Source organism: Anomalospiza imberbis, chromosome 8, assembly GCF_031753505.1.
Source record: "Anomalospiza imberbis isolate Cuckoo-Finch-1a 21T00152 chromosome 8, ASM3175350v1, whole genome shotgun sequence".
NCBI classification, from domain to species: Eukaryota; Metazoa; Chordata; class Aves; order Passeriformes; family Viduidae; genus Anomalospiza; species Anomalospiza imberbis.
This window is the reverse complement of record NC_089688.1, coordinates 23,100,797-23,122,094: the sequence shown is the minus strand read 5'-3', so window position 1 is coordinate 23,122,094 and position 21,298 is coordinate 23,100,797. Positions and strand designations below refer to the sequence as shown.

Genomic DNA, 21,298 nt, shown 5'->3' with positions numbered 1-21,298 from the left:
CAAGAGGCACAAACAGGTCTTCCTGGGGTCCTCTTCTAATGCTCATCTCCTGGGGAACAGAAGACCATCGGCTTCCCTAAGATAAAACATTTCAAATGACTACCACAAGTGTTGCTCTGTTGAGAGTGCTCCACACTACAGTGCCCCATCTGTATGAAAAAAATGTACTTTGGTAGTTACATGAAAGTGACTGAAGTTCTTCAAGACGTATTTACACAAGTCTGAAAGGTTTGACTTTTACTCTCTAATTATTCCTCCATGGTTTGGTGTCCCCAACACCACATTTCTTGCATTTAACCAGAAGATTAATGTAAAATTGACAAATCCATTTCAGTGTTTAAGCCGAGGGAGACAAAACCAACAGAAAATATGAGAGACATTTTTAAAAGAGATAAAATCTAAATACTTTTTCCGTGTCCCAGGAGAATTAGTAAAATGGAAGAAGAATATCCCAGTTCTCAAACCCATCTCATCATATCTGCTTAAGCACTATCCTATCCACTTCAGAACTTGAAACTGTCACAGGAGCCTGTTTCAACATAGCCCAAACCCCCTGCTTGAACGCCTTCCTTGACAAGTACAAAATCCTGGCTTTCATGAGAAGGGGCGTTTTCAGCAATAAATGCCACACACTTTTGTAGCAGTTCCACAATAACTGCCATCAATAAAAAAACCACTTGCATAACCTGAACAATTAGCAGATCAAGGTTTTTTTCTAAATTAAACTAATGTAAAGCACTATTCTTGGAGCTTAGTGGAGGGACTCAGGCAATAACTGCCACAGGAGTGGCAGATGGCTTTACAGAAATTACAGTATTTCTTACCATCTTTAAAGGCTGGTGGCATCTCACCTACTTATTTCCATGACAACTGGATTCCCTTCTTACCAAAAGGCTGTTGGTGTTAAGTTGTCTCCTCTCTTCCCCTGTAACTGCTGTTGCATCAAATAATTGTAAAAGCCAAAGGGACCAAGGATGAATAAATTCAATTGTGCAACTGAAACAGTGACATGTCAGGGTTTTCTTACCAAAACTTTACAGATCTCTATCCCACTTCACAGCACTATCAATTTCTTGATGGCTGGAAATTACTAATTACATAATAGGTTCAGCTATTCAGGGCACAAGGCAAGGGTACCACTCTCTAACCTAGAGCAAGACTAGATCAGTGTGGTGACCACAGAACAAGAACAGTTCTAGATCCTGGGACCAGGAGCTGCACATCTACCCAGCTTCACAGGAACGCCAAGTTCTTTTAAGACCATAAGTGATCAGGAGCTCAGATCTATTATTCATTGAGATGATGACATGTCTGGCAGAACAACAGCTCTTGGCAGGACAGTAAAATATTTATGCAGCGCAACAGCTCAAAGAAAAGGACTTGCCAAATTGACTGCAACAATGGTCTTCAACCTTTTTCAATTTATGGACTGCTAAAAATGCTCAGTGGGAATGCAGATCCCTGTAATACTGAGCTCTCTACTGACAAAAGGCTTATTGTTTTTAAGATACCTTTTATTGAGATATCTGAAATAGTCCTTGGATGCAAACTAAAAAAAATATAAATTCACCACACTGCATAATTTTCTGGAAAATATTAAGCAATCTTCCTTACAGTATACAATAACCAAGACATAAAAGCCTGAAATCAAATTGTTATAGGTCTCTGCACAATAAAGATATTTTTCCTAGTGACTTTAGCTTGAGGTCACCACACAGAGTGGTCAAATGATGGAACTCAACAGCAGAAGAGATGCAGGCCAGAGACAGCATGGAGTGCTGGCCACCAAAGAGCCCAGGGCAGAAAGGGAGAGCAAACACAACCCTGAGAGGGACACCGACTGCTCGATCCCACACGGGTGTATTTCTAAGGAAAGCTGAAGCTGAAATTAGGGACTGGAGACAGTGGTTTTGTTAAAGGCAGCATTTAGAGAATTACCAACAGAAACTAAATATCACAGAGGGGGAAGAGAAGGAAAGGGAGGAACTCTGAGAATTGCAAATTAGATTCATGTTATTTCCACTGTGGGAGCATTTGAACCAGTGCTCAAACCACCATCTCTGCCCCAGCTCATTAGAGTACCCAGTAATTTGCCTGCTCCTGCACAGTAATCCACAGGGGAGCCATGGCAATGCAAGAAGGAGAGAGGCCAGCATTCCCCAGTCTCACTGGGGGCAAGGGAGCAGTCGGTGGAAGGAGCAGGAAGAGTATGATTGTTTCAACCACTGATGTGTTTCATCACATGTACCATTCCAGTAGATATAAATATCAGCAAGTTGGCCTGGTGGCGTGGCCATTGTGAAATGGCAGCTTCCTGCCAGGATCACAAGAGATGAGATCTGAGGGAAGGCTTTGCAGCTAATGCTAGGAAACATTTTATGAGCAAAAGGACCAGTGTGAAAGAGCTTGTGGCAGAGAGCACAGCTGAGGTTGTTGCTGCTGTAGATGTGCAGGGGCGAGACATTTTAAATGGTACAAGAACATATGGGAAGCTCTTGGCCACCCTGCATTCAGCTGCAATGACAAGCCCTTGGTTCCCACCCTCCATCATGTGCCTTAAATTCCTCACTGCCTTCAAGGCAACATCACGCTCTACCCTTACACCTCCCACTTTAACACCTTGCCATGAAATACCCTTGCAAAAGCCCAGACTGAAAACAGTTCCTTCTTCCCTTGCAATGGGTCTGAGCCAACCTCTGATGGCAGAGCAGAGAGCATGAGGTCCAAATCTTTCATCTAGAACAACCACTGATCTGCAAACAAATGCTATAGCAATGTCTCTAGCAAATACTGGAGTTTTTCCAAACACCAGAGCTAGTAAAACTTGATTAGCAGAGGAGATCTGAAAGAAGACTGTGGTGCTCCTGGAAATAGTTTCAAAAATGGCAAGGGGAAACACAGCAAGAAAAGTAGCTTGAGAGAGATTTCACTGGATCTGACCGGAGAAAAAGATGTCTTAGAGAAGCCTGTTGTTCTGAAAGGAGACAGGGAATATCTTCAATGTTTCAGGGATTATGAAATGGTGACTGGAATAAAAATGTGTAGAAAGAAGAGCATGAATACAAGTGAAATTATCAGAAGTGCTACCAGTGGTATGTGAGTTACTCTGGAGGATGAGCATACAAAGCACCAAGATGGAAGTTAAGAACACACTAGGACAAGAAGGTACAACTGCTGTAACAGTTACTTGCTGAAGCAAATAAGATACATCAAAACAAGAGGGGGGTTTGTACACAGAAACCCCCTGGTCATATGAGTGAGCTGCCCATGGCATTACGCCAAGCTATTCACCAGAAAGTCTCCTGGACCATGTGAACAATGAAAGCAGCCCTTTTTCCATTCATTTCTCCCAGAGTATTTAAAGATTTGAATTTTCCCAGCTCATTTTTGGTTCCTCTCTCTCTTCCTATAAATAGAGAAGCAGCAGTGCATCCATCTCCTCTTCATCTTTTTTGGTGGTCTAGCATTGGACAGATGCTGGAATGTTTTTCTAGTAAATGATAAGCGATGGGAAACAAGTCAAAGACAAAGGACAAGAGACCTTGAGCTCAGACAAGTAGGAGAGATGGGAGTTTTCTCCTCTTTCCCAAGAGGCAGGTATCTTTTCTCTAGACCAAAATGTTTTGTTTTGGAAACAAACGTATCTATTTCTGTCACTTCCTTTAGACATTTAGTCTTCATGGGGCTGACAGTAAGACTGACTACGATGTCTGAGAATGACAATCTGGCCCCCAAAAGAAAGCATTTCTAATCCAATATGAAACCCAAAGGAAACACACCCCTGCTGCTAGGCACACGTCTCAGTGGACTAACGCTGTGATCTGTGCTGTGTTCCCAGAGCCTTTACTTTAATCCCAAGTCCAATAATCGAGTTAGCACTTTGTAAGGAGAGCTAAAGCCCCTGGGGTTTCTGCCGAGCCGTCGGACAGTGGAGAAGCTGAGCTGGACATCAGCAGGTGGTCAGCTGCCATGGGAAAACAAGTGTGCTGTGGGCAGCCAGACAGCTGAGCAAGGAGCTGCAGGAACGCCCGTAGCCCTACCCCAATCCATAGGAGGTCAAACATACCACTGGATGTTCCCAAGAAAAACAAAAACATGAACAGAAGATGAAGGGCAAGCCATGGTGAAGGAAGAAAATGTCAAGACCAGGCAGTTTGGGCTTTGAATTTGCTTCCTAAGTCAATGAGCCCACTTGGAGAGGCTTTAGCACCACACAAAGGCAGCACAGGTATCTCAAGCTGCAGCCCTGCTGTGCCACAACAGCGATGAGCAGGATGAGCTGTCCACGCTAACACGGCAATGTCTTTGATGGATGGGGAAGGAGCTGGGCAGAGCGGCAGTGGGGAAAGCTAATGAGTTCCAGAAGATCATGGCCTTCCATCCCTGCTTAAAAATAGCAACTGTGGTCAGGGGTTTGAGACAGAGTCCAACCACAGTATTTGGATGCAGATTTTGAAACCACAAGAGGTCAGAGTTAATTGATAGTTGGTTATTCAGAGGTCTTGGGACAACTTAAGAATCGATAATGTGCTGTAAAGTCTTGTCGAAGTTAGGCTCTGGTCTCCCATCTGGAAGATATAACAATATCCCTGAAAACAGCAGTCCCGATCAACACCCTTCCTAGGCTTACCTGCTCAAGATTTTGGGGAAACAAGCAAATTTCCCACCAGCCGCAGAGTCCTGCAGAGCATGATTGCAAGAGAGACAAGAGAGAAAAACTTTCGAAGTAGGCAGCAGTGGTCAGGTTCTTTGGAGCTGGCAAGGCCACTGACTCTGGGATAGCCTAATCCACCAACAGGTAAACCCCCTCCACAAAACATTCCTTCTTGACTGAAAACACTTATTTGGCAACCAAAGCCCCCTGCTTTAGAGTGAGAGCTGGAGAGGAATGTGACCTGTGGCTCCTGATGGGAGAAGGCCCGAGCACACGGAGTACCAGACTGAAAGCTGCCCAAGCCTCAATACAGGGGGGCTCTCCAGTGAACTGGCCCTGCTCCACTCCAGTGCAAGATCATTGCTTGGCAGGAAGGACATTGGACTGGCAGGAAATTTAGTGCTTGCTGTGCTCTTTAGATACATGGACTAGATGACATTTAAATGTCCCAAGCCAAACTATTCTATGATAAGGGACTATCTCTCAGAAGAGTTGGATATGCAGAAAGAAGGGATTGTGTATAGGGGTTTTGACAAACATCATCCCAAGTATAAGGGTTTAGCCTGCTAGTTCTGAGGAGGACAACACAGAAGGAAACTCAATAGCCTAAAATGAAAGGCAAGAGACTTCTTCTTTGGATCCTGTTTCAACATATCCCTGGACATTGCTCGTACATGGAGTCATATCCCATTCTAGGATTTTCAGGCAAAAAGACAGAGAGAATTACAAATGTGTCACTGATAGCTGGCCAGCCCTGGGATCCTCCCAGCTCATTAATCCCTCTGTTCAGCTTTTGCTCTATGAAGTGCAAGTCCTGTGTAGCAGCACTAGGTTAGCAAACCAAACAAATCAAACTTCACTGACTGAGATTACTGAGGCACAGATACTCTCTCCTCCATATGAGAGTAGCCAAAATTTGGCACATACACTAAACCCAGACAAACCAGAAAATGTTAGAAAATCCCACCTGGGAAAGTAATTTTTATCTGACAGCTTACCCAAAATTATGCAGAAAGATGCTTTTTGTTTTTTTAAATTTTCCAACATTTCTCTTTGCAGCTCTCTAGGCAGAGAAGGTTTGAATGCAGGGATATGATACACTGCACTGTAGCCACACTGAGGTCCTCGAATGGAGATGTCTCACTCCCTGCCCAGATACAGATTCATGGGGGTAAAGGGACTGCATGGGCACGTGCCCTGCAGGACTGCTCATTCACCATCCCAACTTGTACCAGTGTGGGCATGAACTCAAAGGCAGGAGTATACAGATAACTCTTGCAAGAAGAGTTGGTCAGTCACGGTGGTTCAGCTTACACAGAGTGATGGAACAGCCCCTTACCAATGCAAATGTGTGGTAAGAGAAGTCACTGGACCTGCTGTGGCTTCTCAAGTGTGCAGAGATAAGCTTTCTTATCAGGCCTAAGTCAGTATAAGATTCAACCGTTGTCCTAAAAGAACTTTCACTCACTCAGTCTCACATCTTATTTGTTAGTAGACACAAAGCATTTTTCCCCACCTCAACAAATGACAACTCTCAAAGTGTTGGGAAAAAAAAGCAAAACAGAAGAAGTCTTGGGTTCTGCATCATCTGGGAAAAAAAAGATCATCATTTTGACTCACCACCAGAACAGGATTGGAAAAGTTCTAGGGTGGCCATGGTGGGACTGACAACAACACACAAAAAAAAGGAATTTGATATTTAAATCATAAAAATATGAGGAGGACCCAAGGGTGGAAGTACACATACAAATACAACCAACCATGTCTTAAATTGATGACTTTTCTTTACACATACCAGAACAGAATGCTATTTTTTTAATTGCTGTTCTTTCAAAGAAGGACATGTAGTAAGCTTGCAATTTCCAATAATTTTCTGTATTATATTAGTATCTGGGAACACCAGACATGTATCAGGTAGTTATCAATTGCTGTGTTGCATGCAGTAAGATGCAAGTCCTTGTTCTCTAATACGATGAAAGATCAGCTAGGGCATGTTAAGGACTCTCTGCAGCTGCCAGAAGTAATTTAGAACAAGACCTTCTGAGAGAAAACTCACACTATTGAGACAGAGCCCCTTGGAAATACAGTTCAAAGCACCACCATCAACGCTGGCTCTGGTTTTATGGTAAATTTTCAGGGAGAAGCAATCTCCAGTTGGGGCTGTAAGAACACTCAAGAGCTGATGAGAAATCTGTCATGGTTCACTTGTCTCTAACAGGATTGTAGATATAGCCCCTGATTTTTTTTTCTCCGTGTTTCTAGGAATTTGAACTGCATTGAATTTCCTCTCCTTATAATCCCTCACTGAAAATGATCAGAACTGCTTGTCACAAGCCTATCACATGGGGAAGAAAAATCCAAGGCACAGACAAGGTGCAAACTTCACCTCCTAGCAACAAATGTGAACTGAAGAGGGGTAAGAGGAGACAAAGGAAGACAGGGCTCTACTTGAGGGCTTGTAGATCACTTCTTCACTTTTAGTGTCTTGAGTACTCAGGCTGAAAACTGTAGTAAATGGTAAAGAACACATCTTCAGTGGTAAAAACAGTTACACTGCATTAAAGAACAGAGACAGAAAGGAAAGAATTATCAAATGGACAAAACCAGGAGCTCTCTTTGCTAGCTCCACTTCTCTAAAACTAACACACCCCCAGGTAAACAGAGATAGCAAAGCAAAGCCTCCAGTCTGTGTGAGAGCAACAGCACAGTAGGTCAAACAATACAAATGTTCACACTTTCCCTTTAGCAGAGTTAGAGAGTAACAGAGTTTAAACAAGGGTATGTGTGCATGTAAGTTGGCTTTCCAAATCCAATATCCCTTCCTATCCCCTCATAACTTCTCATCAGCAGTTTTCTATTTCTACTATGAAGGGCTCTAGTGCAATTATGGTCAGTTACTGAAAGCCTCTTTACTCTAATCCTCTTCTTAGTTTCAGAAAGCAACAGCATCGACTGATACCTGTGAGCTTAGTCTCCCTCATGGGAAACAATCTACAGAGCTCATGGCAGAAAAAACACACTCAGGACATATCCATCTACATCAGTCCCCCTGTTCACCTTACAAGTGCTAAATACCAGATTTCTAACTATGCCTAAACAAAATTTCAGTACAAAATTCACCATTTTGGCCTTTTAAAGAAGTAAGCTTTGAGCAAAAAACTATGGAAAATGTCAACTTACACATACTGCTTTTTCCACTTTTTTAAAAAATATTTTAAGCTATTTAAAAAATGAAGTTATTTGCCATGAGGCTGGTGGGAAGAGGGTGCTGAAGAGGGGCCACTGTGCTGTTTGTTACTTTTGGCATGGTTGTCAAAACCAGGCCCTAACATGCATAATTATGGGGTAGGCTGAACTCTTCCCTGACGAATTTTCACCAACCATGAAGCTAAAGGCAAACTTAAGGAGAAGCATAAACAATTCTGATTCAAGCAATGAAATTAAGAGAGGCAAGCAAAAGTTATAAGCATCTCAGAAGTTCTTTTGCGAGTTATTAGACCTACTGAATGACTGCAGTTTTCCCTTTAATGCAGGGAGCACTGCAGGTATTCAAGTCCAGCTGTTTAACCCCTGCAATGCATAGTGACCTTTTTATTTTCCATTGCTCTTGCAGTTTTCCAGCAGTTTGAGTTCATTTGGGCTAATTACCTCAACATGGAGCTGCAAATGGAAAATGTTGCCAGTAAGTTGTTCCATTCACAGCCATTTAGTCTTGCACACGTCAAGGTGTGCTGCTTTTTTTTTCCCCCGTCTCCATAGGCATCAGAGCTCGTGGCCGTTCCGCTCCCAGCGGTCATGCAGCCTTCGAGAAGAAGTCAGTGACCTTCCAGCCAGAGGACTCCACCCCGTCCACATCTGCATGTGCACCCCTCCTTTGCAGCCTGTGCTGATACTCAGGTGAGGGACGCTGAACTCCCCGACCCACCAGGGAACCAGCTCTCCTTGAATCTCACTGTGAAGGAACAGCCGTACCTCCAGAGCCAGTTTATGGATTTCCATCATAAACCTTAAGCTGACACTTCCCTGACCCTCTCTTGCAAAATGCACTGATTTATAAAACATTCCATCAACAAGAAAATTGGTAGGTCTGACTCAGTAATGGAGAAGAAAAACCCCTTTCCCATGCAGATCCCAAGTTAACTTGAAAGCCAAAAAATAGTCTGTCTACTCAAATATCTGCTTGTGGGTTTGGACCTAACTTTGTGCGATTTGTCATTAAAACACAGAATCACTGATGCTTTAAACTAGATTTTTAACTAAGATGGAAGACAAAATCATTCAGCATGGTTTGCATATCCCCAACTGCTCAATATAAAAATTTCACTAAACTGCAGTTTTGCATTAACAATAAAGGCACCCTTGTCAGAGCAGTAACTTTTAGGTAATTTCAAGCATCAAAAGAATAGCTAGAAAATTCCTTTTGCTTTCCTGGAAGCTCACAGTTTTGCTCTTTCTCCTGAAGAAACAGAATCAAAGCATAAGCAGACTTCAGTCAACAGAAAGAGCCCTCCATTCCCATCCAAAGAGCTCCTACCTAATGTTTTGTCCCTTCTCCCTGGGAGAGGATTTCACCCAAGAGCTTCCTTCAGACCACAACTCTGCACATACACAAGGTGCAAAACGCCTCCCTTGGAGAATCCACTATTAGGGCCCTGAGGATAGCTGAAAAGGATAAGCAGAGCTATTGCTTTCAGCTGGTCGTGTAGAGGTCTGGAAAAACAAACATTCAACTACCTCACAGGATCCAGGAGAAAGTCTTTACGAGCTCTGAAAGGAACTTGTTCAAAGCCACCGCCAATTCTCCAGGGATGTCAGGCACAAGAACATGTTATTCAGTGATGACAAAATGTGCCAGTTCAGTGCAGATCTGGCGTACAGAGCGCAGGAATCAGGCAAGGGGGAAGCACTGCCTTCTTCAACACATCAAACATTGGAGAAACAGGAAACCTGAGGTCCAAACAGCACCTGTCCAGGTACTTAACTCCATTCTCAGCATGGGAAAGGCCATTTCAGCACGAAGAGCAATTGCATTTAATCAGGCAGGCAGACAGCCTGGAATGCCTTGGTTCTGCTGCAGACCACAGAGTCTACTCTGCACCCTCTTTTCAGCTACGCAGGGCACCCAAATTAAGAAGACAAGTTCCCTCTAAGACAAAGACTGCAAATGAAACGATCATTTGCCAGCCCTTATTAAGAGCCCTCTCTCACAGTGATGAGGCATTTAGCGTTTAACACACTGCTTAGCACACCAGGACCAACAGAACTCTTCAAATGGCAGGCAGTCTCTATACCAGCTACACATGCTCCCAGCCCGGAGTCTGGAGGGCTTGCCTGAAAAGCTGTATAATTCTTGCTAGAATAAATCTGTGAGATATAAGGGTAATATCTGACATGTGTTTTCAGACCCTCACATAAACAGACAATAAACTGGAAAAGACAGAAAGCTGACATCTGGGCAAATGAAAAAAATCAGGCATGTTGTCTGGGAAGTACCATCTTAACCTTCCTATGTACATATATAGTTGAGGTGAAAGGTGAAGAGAAGTTCTTTAGATGGCTGATATTTTCGGAAGAGATGGCTGATATTCTTGAAAGAGAAATTCCATTTGTCACTCATGATTGCAAAGCAGTTTTTATTTTCCATGTTGCAGATGATCTCAGCCTGCATTCCTCTTTATTTAGCATCATCTATATTTGTCCCAGCAGCACCAAGTGAAAACTGTCTCCTCTAGGTTATTATACCCCCAAATTCTTAGAAACAGCCCTCAGGTGCCCACTCAGCACAGACCTGCAAAGTGAATCAAAGGAATGTGTGGGCTGTGCTCAGGCTCAGCTACAGAGGCGATGTCACAGTCTGTACCACCAGCACTGCGTGGCCATGTGAGGGACATTTAAAGCCATAATCCTGTTTTTTTGCCAGTCTATGCCAAGCACATATATGGACTTCCCTGAGGACTTATGTGCTTTTGCTAAATTCACACCAGAATCCAGGCAGAGAAGTTACATCTTTGCTACACCAGCATTTCACTTAAATCATCTACACAAAAAGATGTTACTGAAACTCCAGGTACCTTAGAACTTTCAGCCTCATTTATAAACTCTTCAGCTTTTGATCACTTTTTGGTTGAGTTCAGGCTGGCTGTCAACTTTCACACATGGGGTATCCTGGGGCCAACAAGCAGCACTGAGCCTAATGTGTGCACAAGTGTAGCTTATTCCCACTAAAATCCAAGTGTGTATGAAATACAGTGTAGAGTGGCTGAATGGGAAGCAGTTGGACATACCCTTCACCATCTGTATTCCTACACAGTCACTCCAGTTTATGTCTTTCTGTGCTTCTTTAACTACTTCCCTACAGATGGCACTGTACCACTATCCAAAATACCCCTTCAGGGAAAAACAAGCTCAAAACAACTGAGATTCGTGCTGAGTCACCAAAGAGGAGCAGAGTGTCCTCCAAGGTTCCTGCTTTCTCATCCAGAAGGTCTTTTAAGGAGGATCAGCAGCATCAAACACTGAGAGATCACAATGCTTGGTACATCCAACCTTCTCTACTGTAGACCAGGATGGGATCTAGTAGGAAAATGAGACCTAACACATAGAAATCCTTGCTCCACGAATTGCTCCTGGCAATTCCTATGGGAGGCAACTGAGAAACCCCACAAGAAGCCAGTCTGTGTCCAAAGATTTACGCTCAGGGCTGCAATGTCAGTAATTGGATGAATGCAATAAAATCTGCCGAATCTTTTTTCTCAGTCATGCGGTATTTCTATTACTTTCTCTGCAACTGTTTTACATCCAATAAAAACACACTGACTAGAAAATACAGCAGTAGATGTTACCCTTTGCTCTTGGTAAGAAGAATAACTCACTGGTTTGGCACTTACCAAGGCATGCATGAAGGGAAAAAGCACTTGGCTCACACAGGCTCATGATTATTAGCAGGAAATTCAATCTATAGCATATTTCACCAGCTGCTTCTTAATTTTATTGCCTCTGAGCTGCACAGATCAACATGATAAGTATTTCATCACAGCCTACCATAACTACTGAAATCCTTTTCTTTTTGATTCTCATTAGTGAAGGGTGAAACTTTACCCTTAGATGCACATACAGAATTTCTACACCTTTCCAAAGAGAATAATTATGGCCAAGGCCTTTGAGTGTTGAGTTCAAGACCCTGAAAAGAAAATTAAATTCAGAAAGTGTCAGAGGGACCCTTAGAGATATCACTACTTTGTTGAATATCAGGGAACTACAGGCACTTAAATACTCCTATTGATAGTATTTTTATCCATATCTACATGAAAAGCAGAAGTTTCTTGAATGGTATCTGTCTAGGCTGTATACCACATTATTATGAAATGAAAATAAGATTATCATCTACTGAAACTACAAAACAAAATTATGATAAAATGAGTATATGGTTAAAAAAGAGTATATGGTTAGTATTAACTGAATGCCTACAAACTGCAAGCAGAACATCTGTTTCAATCACTAGAAAATAATTCTATCAGCATTGTGTCTGCAACATCAGCACTGGCTAACTTGTGATCCTGTATTCAGAGTAAAATGAGGGGGAATGTTCATTCTACCTTCACTGCTCTGAGATTATTCTTCATCAGGAATATCCCTGCTCAGTTTCAAAAAATCTAAAGACATGGTATGAAGTTAGACTTACATCCATAGACCTCCTGGTAGTAGCATCACAGCCTACCGCTTCTTTCAAGAGGCTTTAGCAACACTGGCCAGGGGCCAAATAGCAACTGCACTTGATTAAACAATACCACATTTATATTATAAAATGCAAAAATCTATTCAAATAAAATTCCAGAAGGCATGTAACTGAATGCTTCACAGCAGCTGGCTACCCTGCATAGTTCTGTCTCACCACCTTCAGTCTGCCCAGTTCTTAAAGAGTAATTAGACATGACAAACTATTCACCTAGGCAGAATCCTGAGCCACAGCTTAAAATGTGAGTTTGCTCTCAACCAGGAGCTTATGAGCAGGTAGTAAAGGAGGAGGAAGTGAAAACATTTCCCAGCTCCCCCTTGTAAGGAGTGATAGGAGCTTATCCTCTTCTTTCAGTTTGTTATCCACTGCTTGTGATCAGCTTTCTTTCGCAATACAGCTAAATTCACTGTTGGTCAACAGCTGCTTTTCCATCAAAATCGTAATGCCTGAACCAAATGCTCACCAGGGAATACTAAATGAGTCTTGTCTTCCTAAGCATTTAATCACAAATGCCACAAATGAATAAGCACCTAAGCATAGCTCTAATGAGGTTGTGTTTGTCTGGGAGGTTTAACTGGGTATGCAGCTCACCCCCTCAGTAAAAACAATTTTCTACTCCCCATTTTCCAAGGTGATAAGATTGGTCTAAACACTAATTTATTTACAACTTTTATCTTACCTTTTCACACAGTAGCAGGACTGGATGAGTTGTTATGTGGCATTTGCTATAGACAAATTGTTTTACAGCCCCTTTTATAAGCACCATCTTGGCTGTGATCTTGTTCCCATGACAGATTGCCATGCCATTCCAGACCTGACTGCTGTAAGGGTGAAAGAACCTTCCCCACACCTCCAGCAGAAATACATCCATAGCCATTTTAGGCCAACTAATTCTTGCTCTAATATTGTTCTTTACTCAGCTCTTCTCTTTTCTCAGGTCTAGCCTCCTTATTCATTACAGAGAACAAATATAATTATTTTTTCCTTTGTTTAGCTAGGCTAAACAAGGCAACCTTTAAATTCCTTTTCTCCATCCCCTCACTCACACTGGTAATCCAAAGGAGGCAGGCAGATCACCAGCTACAGCTGAGTCAGAGATGGGTAACATTCTTGGAGTGATGGAGCTAGAAACACTCTGGATTCCCCCTTTAGCTGCTTCTCAGAAACCATCAAATCCCAAACCTGTTATTTCAGCTTATATTAAAAAAAAAAGAAAAAAGCTGGGTCTCTTTAATGGAAAGTGCATTCTCGTGGCCCTGAGTAGGTAGAGGATGACCTCATGCAATTAACAACTGAATGCAAAGCTGCAGAAAGCAGCTTCTTGAATAAACTCTGGGGAAGATACCAAGCTTGCAGACAAGTTTATTCAAAGGGTTCACTTTCCCTATGTGCTTGTCAACAGCTGTGCACAGACTACAGTCTCAGTATGGGCCCCTCTACTCCCCATTGGCATTGAGATTTGCTGAATAGCAGCACCACCCCAGATTTAAGCCTAAACTCTCCTCAGAAATTGGGCCATTTCCAAGATTTCTCTAAGTACCTACTGTGCTGCAACACCAATTCCCCCTCACCAGAGGCCATACCTACCTTTCTAGTAACTTCAGAGTTCAACTCTCTCAGTTCCGATACACCACTGACTCAGATCCCACATTTATTTGTTTTTGACTCTATGTTTTCCCTAAAGGTATTTAACCTTACAGTTTAACACTCACCATCACAAAGTCCTTCTGCACTTCTGTCAGATTCTGGTTTTTACTGCACTTGATAAGATTAAAATTCTCAGTTCAGACAAACAAGAAATTGCACTAACACCTCCTCTTCATTAAGAAAATCAATCATTTCATCTTTACCTCCGATGCTTTAACTAGTTACAGAGCCACATAAGCAATCTCTTTTATCGTGCTGCTGCTTACTACTAATAATTTGTTGCTTTTAAACCCATCTTCCCTTCACAGAAGCTCTGTGAAGCTTGCTTAGCACACGCTGTCCATCACTGGCTCTAAACAGTGCAGTCCTTAGTTCCTTATCTGCCAGGGGTTTTACAGTGTTCAGAATCTCACCCTGGTACAGCATCCTCCCCACCCCTTTTAGTTACCAGAGTAACAAATCTGTTAATCCTGTGTGCCCTGTCCTTGCTGTTTCTTCCACCTCCCTCAGCACATCATAGCCACTTTCACAACTGCCTCTGAGGTAACTCTTAAACTGCAGTTTTCCCTTTGAGAAAGTTACTAAGGAAAAGGAGCTACGGATGAAGAAATCATCACTTCCAGGAGCGCGGAGCAGGGAACAGCATATGTGCATGAACCACTACCACCTTCTGCACCAGCTCTTTCCAGGTGCCCAAGGGTGATGTAGTACAGAAGGGTGACCCAGTACAGAAGAGCACTGTGACATACACTGACAGCTTGGCTGCCTCCCACAGGGCTGCATCATTGCAGAAGCTGTAAGAGTTTGCTTCTATCTTTCACCCCTCATCCTTTAGCTGTGACAGCAAGGATTTATGCTTTAAAATTCAAATGTGAAGGATTGTGCAGTGAGTGACAGGCATCAATAGAGGCTATGTCATTTAATGAGACAGAAGTGCTCAGCATATCAGCATTCCCAGCAAGGGGTGTCATGGTCCTGCTGCTGCTCCTGTACCAGGGGCAGTGGGGGGCCCATGGGGAATGAACAACACTCAAAAATAATCATTAGAGAAGGATAATTTTTAAAATCCTATTCTATTCCCTGACTCAGTTTACAGCCTCCAGACTGTGATATTGGTATAACCAAGCTGACAGAAATACAGGCCACTAGGGCAGGTTTCTTGTCTCACTCTTGCCATCAAGAGGTGTCTTGACAACAGATGGTGCTAGGATCTGTTGAGTCCAAGCTTGAGACTTGCATCATGCAATAGACTGAAAACAGCATTTTTAATTCCCAGAGGAGTCTAGACAGAGGGAGCTCACTGGGGCTATAACTGTTCTCTCCAGTCCATTCCCACTGCTGCTGTTTGCATGTTGACTACACCCATCAGCCACAAGCCCTGACCTCCTGTGCCAAAAGGTGACAGCACCACTACAGGACATACCCTTGTACGGATATCCAAAATAAATCATGTTGTAACTTTCAACACACCTTCCTGCAGCCCATAAAAAGAAACCCAAACCAAGCCATTGCATACCTTGGCATGTAAAGTACCATGAATTTTAATGAACATATTTCAGCAAGGCAGTACTTTCTAAAATAATCTTGACTAACCTTGTATCATGCTTTCCCCTTCCAGAGTACCTTAAAGATTCAAGCACCTCATAAAGTCCAATAATGCATTTGGCATTGATCTTCTTACTCAAAACCACTCTTAAAGAATGCTTTCTGCTCTGTTAAAGCTGCATTAAGACCTTCCTTTTAACAGTGGGGGCTCTACATCAGCTCTGAAAGAATTTTACGTCACTGAGGTTTCTTTTCTTGTGCCTTTTTTAAAATGTAGTGTCATTTAGTGTCATTATTAACCTTGGCCATTTGATTTCTTTGTAAGAACTCTTAATATTGAGAGGAGGAATAAATTAATGGCACTATGTCTGCTAAAAGTACTTATGGGTGACTATATTCTAATTCTAGCTGCAATAGGTTTATGAAAATAAATGTTTGCATCTCCTGACTTTTCCTTTGATATCCTTTTAATTCCATCCAGAGAAAGACACTGGACAATAGTCTAGCAGTACTTCCCAACTGACAAGTGGCTTTACACCACAAGTAGTTTGTCTCCTAGGCAGCAAAATGGTACCCTGGAATACAAAAGCAGTGACCTTTACTTCCTTCCATCCCCAGAGGGGAATGAGCTTCCAACAGGGATTATATAACAGGTGATCAAAAAACCAGTGCCAAGCAGACCACAATCAGACACGGACAGCCCACAATATCTATCTTCACATGCTGCCTTTTATGGATGTAATTTATTGAGCTGTCAGAAAAACAAGTGTTTTAGTAAAGCTTAACAACTTCAAATTTTGTCCCAGCAGGGCTCTCAAGCCCTGCTTGTAGCCTGAGGATGTTACAATGACAAGTTCACACAACTTTGCAAGAATTTCCTAATTGCAGGGTCCTGTTTTAAATCAACTTTAATACGATTTTATTAGCTAATGTTTTCATTTGACTGATGGGATCCACCATTTTCATAGATCTGGGGAATGTTCAAGTTTTGTTGGGAAGCTTGGAAAATGAGATTTTTCTGTGGGGAATGTTCAAGTTTTGTTGGGAAGCTTGGAAAATGAGATTTTTCTGTGAAATGGAAAAAAAGTTTTCATCATTAAACTTCACCAGAGTTATCAGTTCTGCAGCATTTCCAAAACACGTGAACAGGGCTATCAATGAGACATTAATCTGGTGCTACAAGGCAGGCTTTCAGCAGTAAGCAGTCTCTATCAGTAGGGTTTTCTGTGTTCCCAATCATGAAACTTCCTCAATTTACCAGTCTTTGTTTCATTACATTTAAGAGATAAACATGGGCCTGGTTTTGCCCAACAGCTTACTGACTTACTGTACAGATACATGTTTGAAACAACATAAGCACTCACCGCACACCCAATGCTTTCAGTAAAAGAATTCCAGTGTGGAATCAGCCAGAATGGGGAGGAAGTACACACATTGCAAAAAAGATTTGGAAAAACATTACAATTCCAAACCCCATTTTTTCCTGCTAACAGGCTATCCTTTCAGCAGTTAAATACACAGCCGACCACAGGAATGGGCACTTATTTGTGAATTTTGTTGCATCAGTCTTACGTGTCAAAATCCCACCATGTACTTGCTCCCACTGAGTTGAATGAGCTGATTGCTAAAGGTATGTTAGAGTGCCTAAGAAAGCTGTGTTCCCAGAGCTGGAAGTCCCCTGCTCCTCAGCTGGGATGCAGTGACTGGCTTCTACACATTCTTACCCCATGACAAAGCAGAGTGCTATGGGTCTGACAGCACACAGCGGAAGGAGTAGGAAAAGGAAAAGCTTGCACACATGTTGCTTTGGTCTCACCAGGAAAGAAAATTATTTTAGAGCACTTATACTCGTGCCTCTGGGCAATTTTTTTTTTTTTTTGGTGGGCAAAACAATTTTGAATGGAGAGGCAGCAACAAATAAAATAAAATAAAATAAAAGAGCTTATGGGCACAACAGATAAAATAACAAAGATGCAGTCCTTACAGGCTCCTAACACAGCAGCAGAACCTGGCCAATGCCCCGTGAGGAGAAAGGAAGTTCTACTTATACATCTCCTGTGGAATAACAGCAGTAGTTTAGACTTTGGTTCCAACACATTATCCTAATGCCCAACACCTCCAAATCTGCAAGCCAAGACCTGAAAGGAGATTGAACAGATTAAAAGATTTCAGAGTATTAGTGTGGCTTTTTTGTTTGGGGTCTTCCAGGTATCATATCCCCAGGGTGAAACATAGATATCTACAGCCAGAAAAGCTAGCAGCTCACTCTGCAAGATGTAAACATGCATTAACAGAGCACAAATATTCCTCCAAGGCACACACACAGTAATCCCATGTTCTACAATCCAGCATCCCTCCAATCCACTGAGAACCAAAACACAGCAAACGGGGACAAACCGGTTTAGAACCATCGTTTCCATGTGTATCCTCCCTGCAAAAAGAAACAACTTAACAGAAGAGATTGTCTGGACAAACTTGGAAAAGCAGTAGCACCCTTCAGGATAATTTAAAGTGCTTCGGGTCATGAAAAAACACATTAGTCCTTAAAATAAGGACATGTTACACAGCACCTGGTTCCTCTTTGGCTTCATAGTTTGAGCAGATGAAGATTTTAGCAGATACCTTGTGAACTGCTACAGCTGGAGACCAATGCCTCATACTACTTTAAAGCTGGGATTTCAGAGCTTCATTCAGAGACTACAAAGCAGTGGGTCTGGCTTCAGCAGTTCACAAGGCATCAGCCACTATAATCAGCTAGAACTTCAGACAGGGAAAAAGAGGTATCTAACTTAGAATGAAAATTCCTATTAAGAACCCCAGGAAGTGAAACTCCATTCTCCTCAAACTAAAGAAACACAGCTAGTTTGAATAGAAAACTAGGTTCTCATGCACAGTATTTGCTTCCAGCCCGGGCAGTGTTAAAAAAATCCAAACATCCTGGATCTTTAAAATTACTGGGAGACCTCTGGCTGTGGTTTCAGATTTAGCAACAGGGACAGCCAGGCTGAGCATCCATCCCTCTTTGTCCTGAACCAGATGGCTCAGTGATCACACAAAACACATCTGTTTAAGGAACAAGTTAAGCACACCTTACTCCTCCTGATTTCTTCTTGTGTTATGAAATGGTGTTAGGTGTTTGGGTTTTTAAACTTAGAATTTGTATCAAACTAGAAAGAAAGCAGACTTGAATTTACATGTAAAAGATGACAGCATTTAAACTTATTTTAATAATTCATGTTTTAACTACATCAAATAAATAGTCTTTAAATGTTTAAATACACCTGGACATGATTTACATTTTAAAACTGTTGCATCAAAGAGGAGATTTTGTCTGCAGGGAAGGAAGTGAACTTGTCTGAAATGTATGATAATCAGCTCTTGGAACTAGCAGATGCCATCACCTCAATCCTACTATTTTATTCATGGATGGACTCCTCTTACTTTTTTACCATGTTTTTTCAATTCCCAACTTTATTTCATTTGGTCATTAAAATTCAGAAATCAAAATAGCTTCTCTGTATTCCTTTATATACTCCCCTATGATGTCATGGTCACCAAAATTTGCTTTACTACTTCAAACAAGTTCTTCTTTCTGAGAGTTCAATCAGTGACCTCTACAAATTCAGTTGATGACTTTGAAACTTCAGCATGATACATGGACTGTTTAATGAGTGTAGGTCTTATTAGGACAGCTACCACTATTTGAACAGGTTGGACAACAATCAAAAATCCTACTAAGTCCAACAGGAAAGATTTGAGCTTCAATTTTTTTTAATAATAGATATTTATGCAGTCTTCTCTGAATGCAATACAAATATTCTTTAATGAAAAAGTGCTTTATATAGAAAAATCCATCAGAACAATACCACAGGCAGGCAGCCAGCCACAGACTTTGCATATATCTTGGCAGAGGTCAGTGACCCCAACACTGCTTCGTGTTGGTAAAGCTCCTTAGTTTGATCCCTCTTCTCTAGAAAACCTGCCAGGTTTTTTGCATAATTCCCCCTTTTCTCCCAAGTATGCTGCCCTCATTCTCAATCCCTTGGTTAATTTTACGTCAACTTCTGGGAGAAACAATGGAGAAACCCCAGTGAGCAACAGCTCCCTGCAATCACTGCTCCAAAGTGCCCAGCAATTAGCAGTTGGCAAAAAAATGAGTTCTGGCACCAAATCCTTTGATTAATATAATCTTCTATGGTACAAGAGAAATAGTGAAGTTGTCCAGGATCCTCCTCTGAGGCTTGCAACAGACATCTCCTTGGAATTGAGAAATCCAAGTTCAAACACAACTTAGTTGTATGGGAAGGGTCGCTTTTACACCTGACTATCATAATTTTGACTGCAGTGCCCTAAAACTCACTTCACTAGCAGTTTCTCCAGTTTCTCCAACACTATCACTGCACAGAGCAAGGCATGAGTTAGTTATATCACTGGAAAACTGATTCTTCTTTATCAGCCAGAAGAAAGCTACTTGCTCCTCAAGGCCTAGGGAGTTTAGGCTGTCCAGAGGTGGAAGAAAGCAGTAATTCTTGCACTGAATAATTTCTAACTTCACAAAGAAATGTTTAACCTTTCATGTAAACACATTTAGTGTATATGTAAAATCACATATAACATATGGGCATACACACACACATGGACACAACTGCTGGACACACATGGTGACTGGTAAGATTCAGCATCCATCTGAATTGAGACAAGCTAAAGGTTATAAAAAACCTCAGAATCCTAACATGCCCCATTCAGTTCTGCTGCAGAAGGATATGAAGCACAGCTACACACAGCCTGATGGCAGACATTGACTTGTCTGACCTCTCAAAGAGGGCTGGGTTTCTCAGGGTGAAAAGGAAGAGCAGAAGAAGTTCTATTTTAATCTCACCCACCTTGAAAGTGTGTTTAGTATCTCTTCTGTTACCCTCAGCTCTCCACACTGAAATGAAGAGTCTTAGTGGGGCCAAAAGGTGGCAGAGTATTCCAGGAATAGGATTGCAACAGCAACATCCAATACTAAGATATGGTACTGACCCTTGAGCAATTTTCAGGGCCTTTTTGTTGAAAAATGTATTTTTTTTCCTGCATCACAAGTGATGGTCCCTACAAATCAGAGAATTTAATTTTTACACAACCCCAGAGAAGCTCTGACTCAGGGAAGAGTCCTTTCCCACTCCTGAAGGGCTGGGTAGCAACATGGACCCCTGTTCCCAGCAGCCAGGCAGCTTGCAGGAAACCAAGCTCTGGCTACAAAGACAGGAATGTGTAATTCCATGAGCTTTTTTGGAATTTAAGTGGGAGGTGGATATCAGCCACAGTTAAAATTCCCAAACAGATGAGCATTAAAGTGACTGCATGTATGAACCCAGCCTTGAACCATACAAAAATGATGAGCGGATGGTCCAGCAATTGGAATGAAGCATAGGAGTCAGGGGACCCTAACTCCCTTTCCACTCTGCAGCTGACTCATCATCACTGGGGTTGTTCAGCATGGAGAATAGAAAGCTCCAAGCAGACAGTGATAGTATAAGGGGGGAGAGTTTAAAACTAAAAGAGGAGAGATTTAGTTTAGATGTTAGGAAGAAATTTTTTACTCAGAGGGTGGCAAGGCACTGGAACAGGCTGTCCAGAGAAGTTATGGATACCCCATCCCTGGAAGTGTTTAAGACCAGGCTGAACGGGGCCAGAAGCAGCCTGGTGTAGTGGAAGGTGACCCTGCCCATAGC

The 21,298-nt window shown here is 42.2% G+C and overlaps 1 protein-coding gene and 1 long non-coding RNA gene across 4 annotated transcripts in view; one reads left to right on the top strand and one right to left on the bottom strand.

The window, feature by feature from the left end:
* The window catches only part of CNNM2 (cyclin and CBS domain divalent metal cation transport mediator 2), a 118,480-nt gene that overhangs the window by 41,227 nt on the left and 55,955 nt on the right, over positions 1–21,298 (bottom strand). The gene's annotated exons all lie outside the window — the stretch shown is intronic.
* LOC137478252 (uncharacterized) lies at positions 7,912–11,399 on the top strand. The gene is made up of 2 exons (XR_011001472.1): positions 7,912–10,721; positions 11,013–11,399. It is a non-coding gene; the product is annotated as an uncharacterized lncRNA (long non-coding RNA).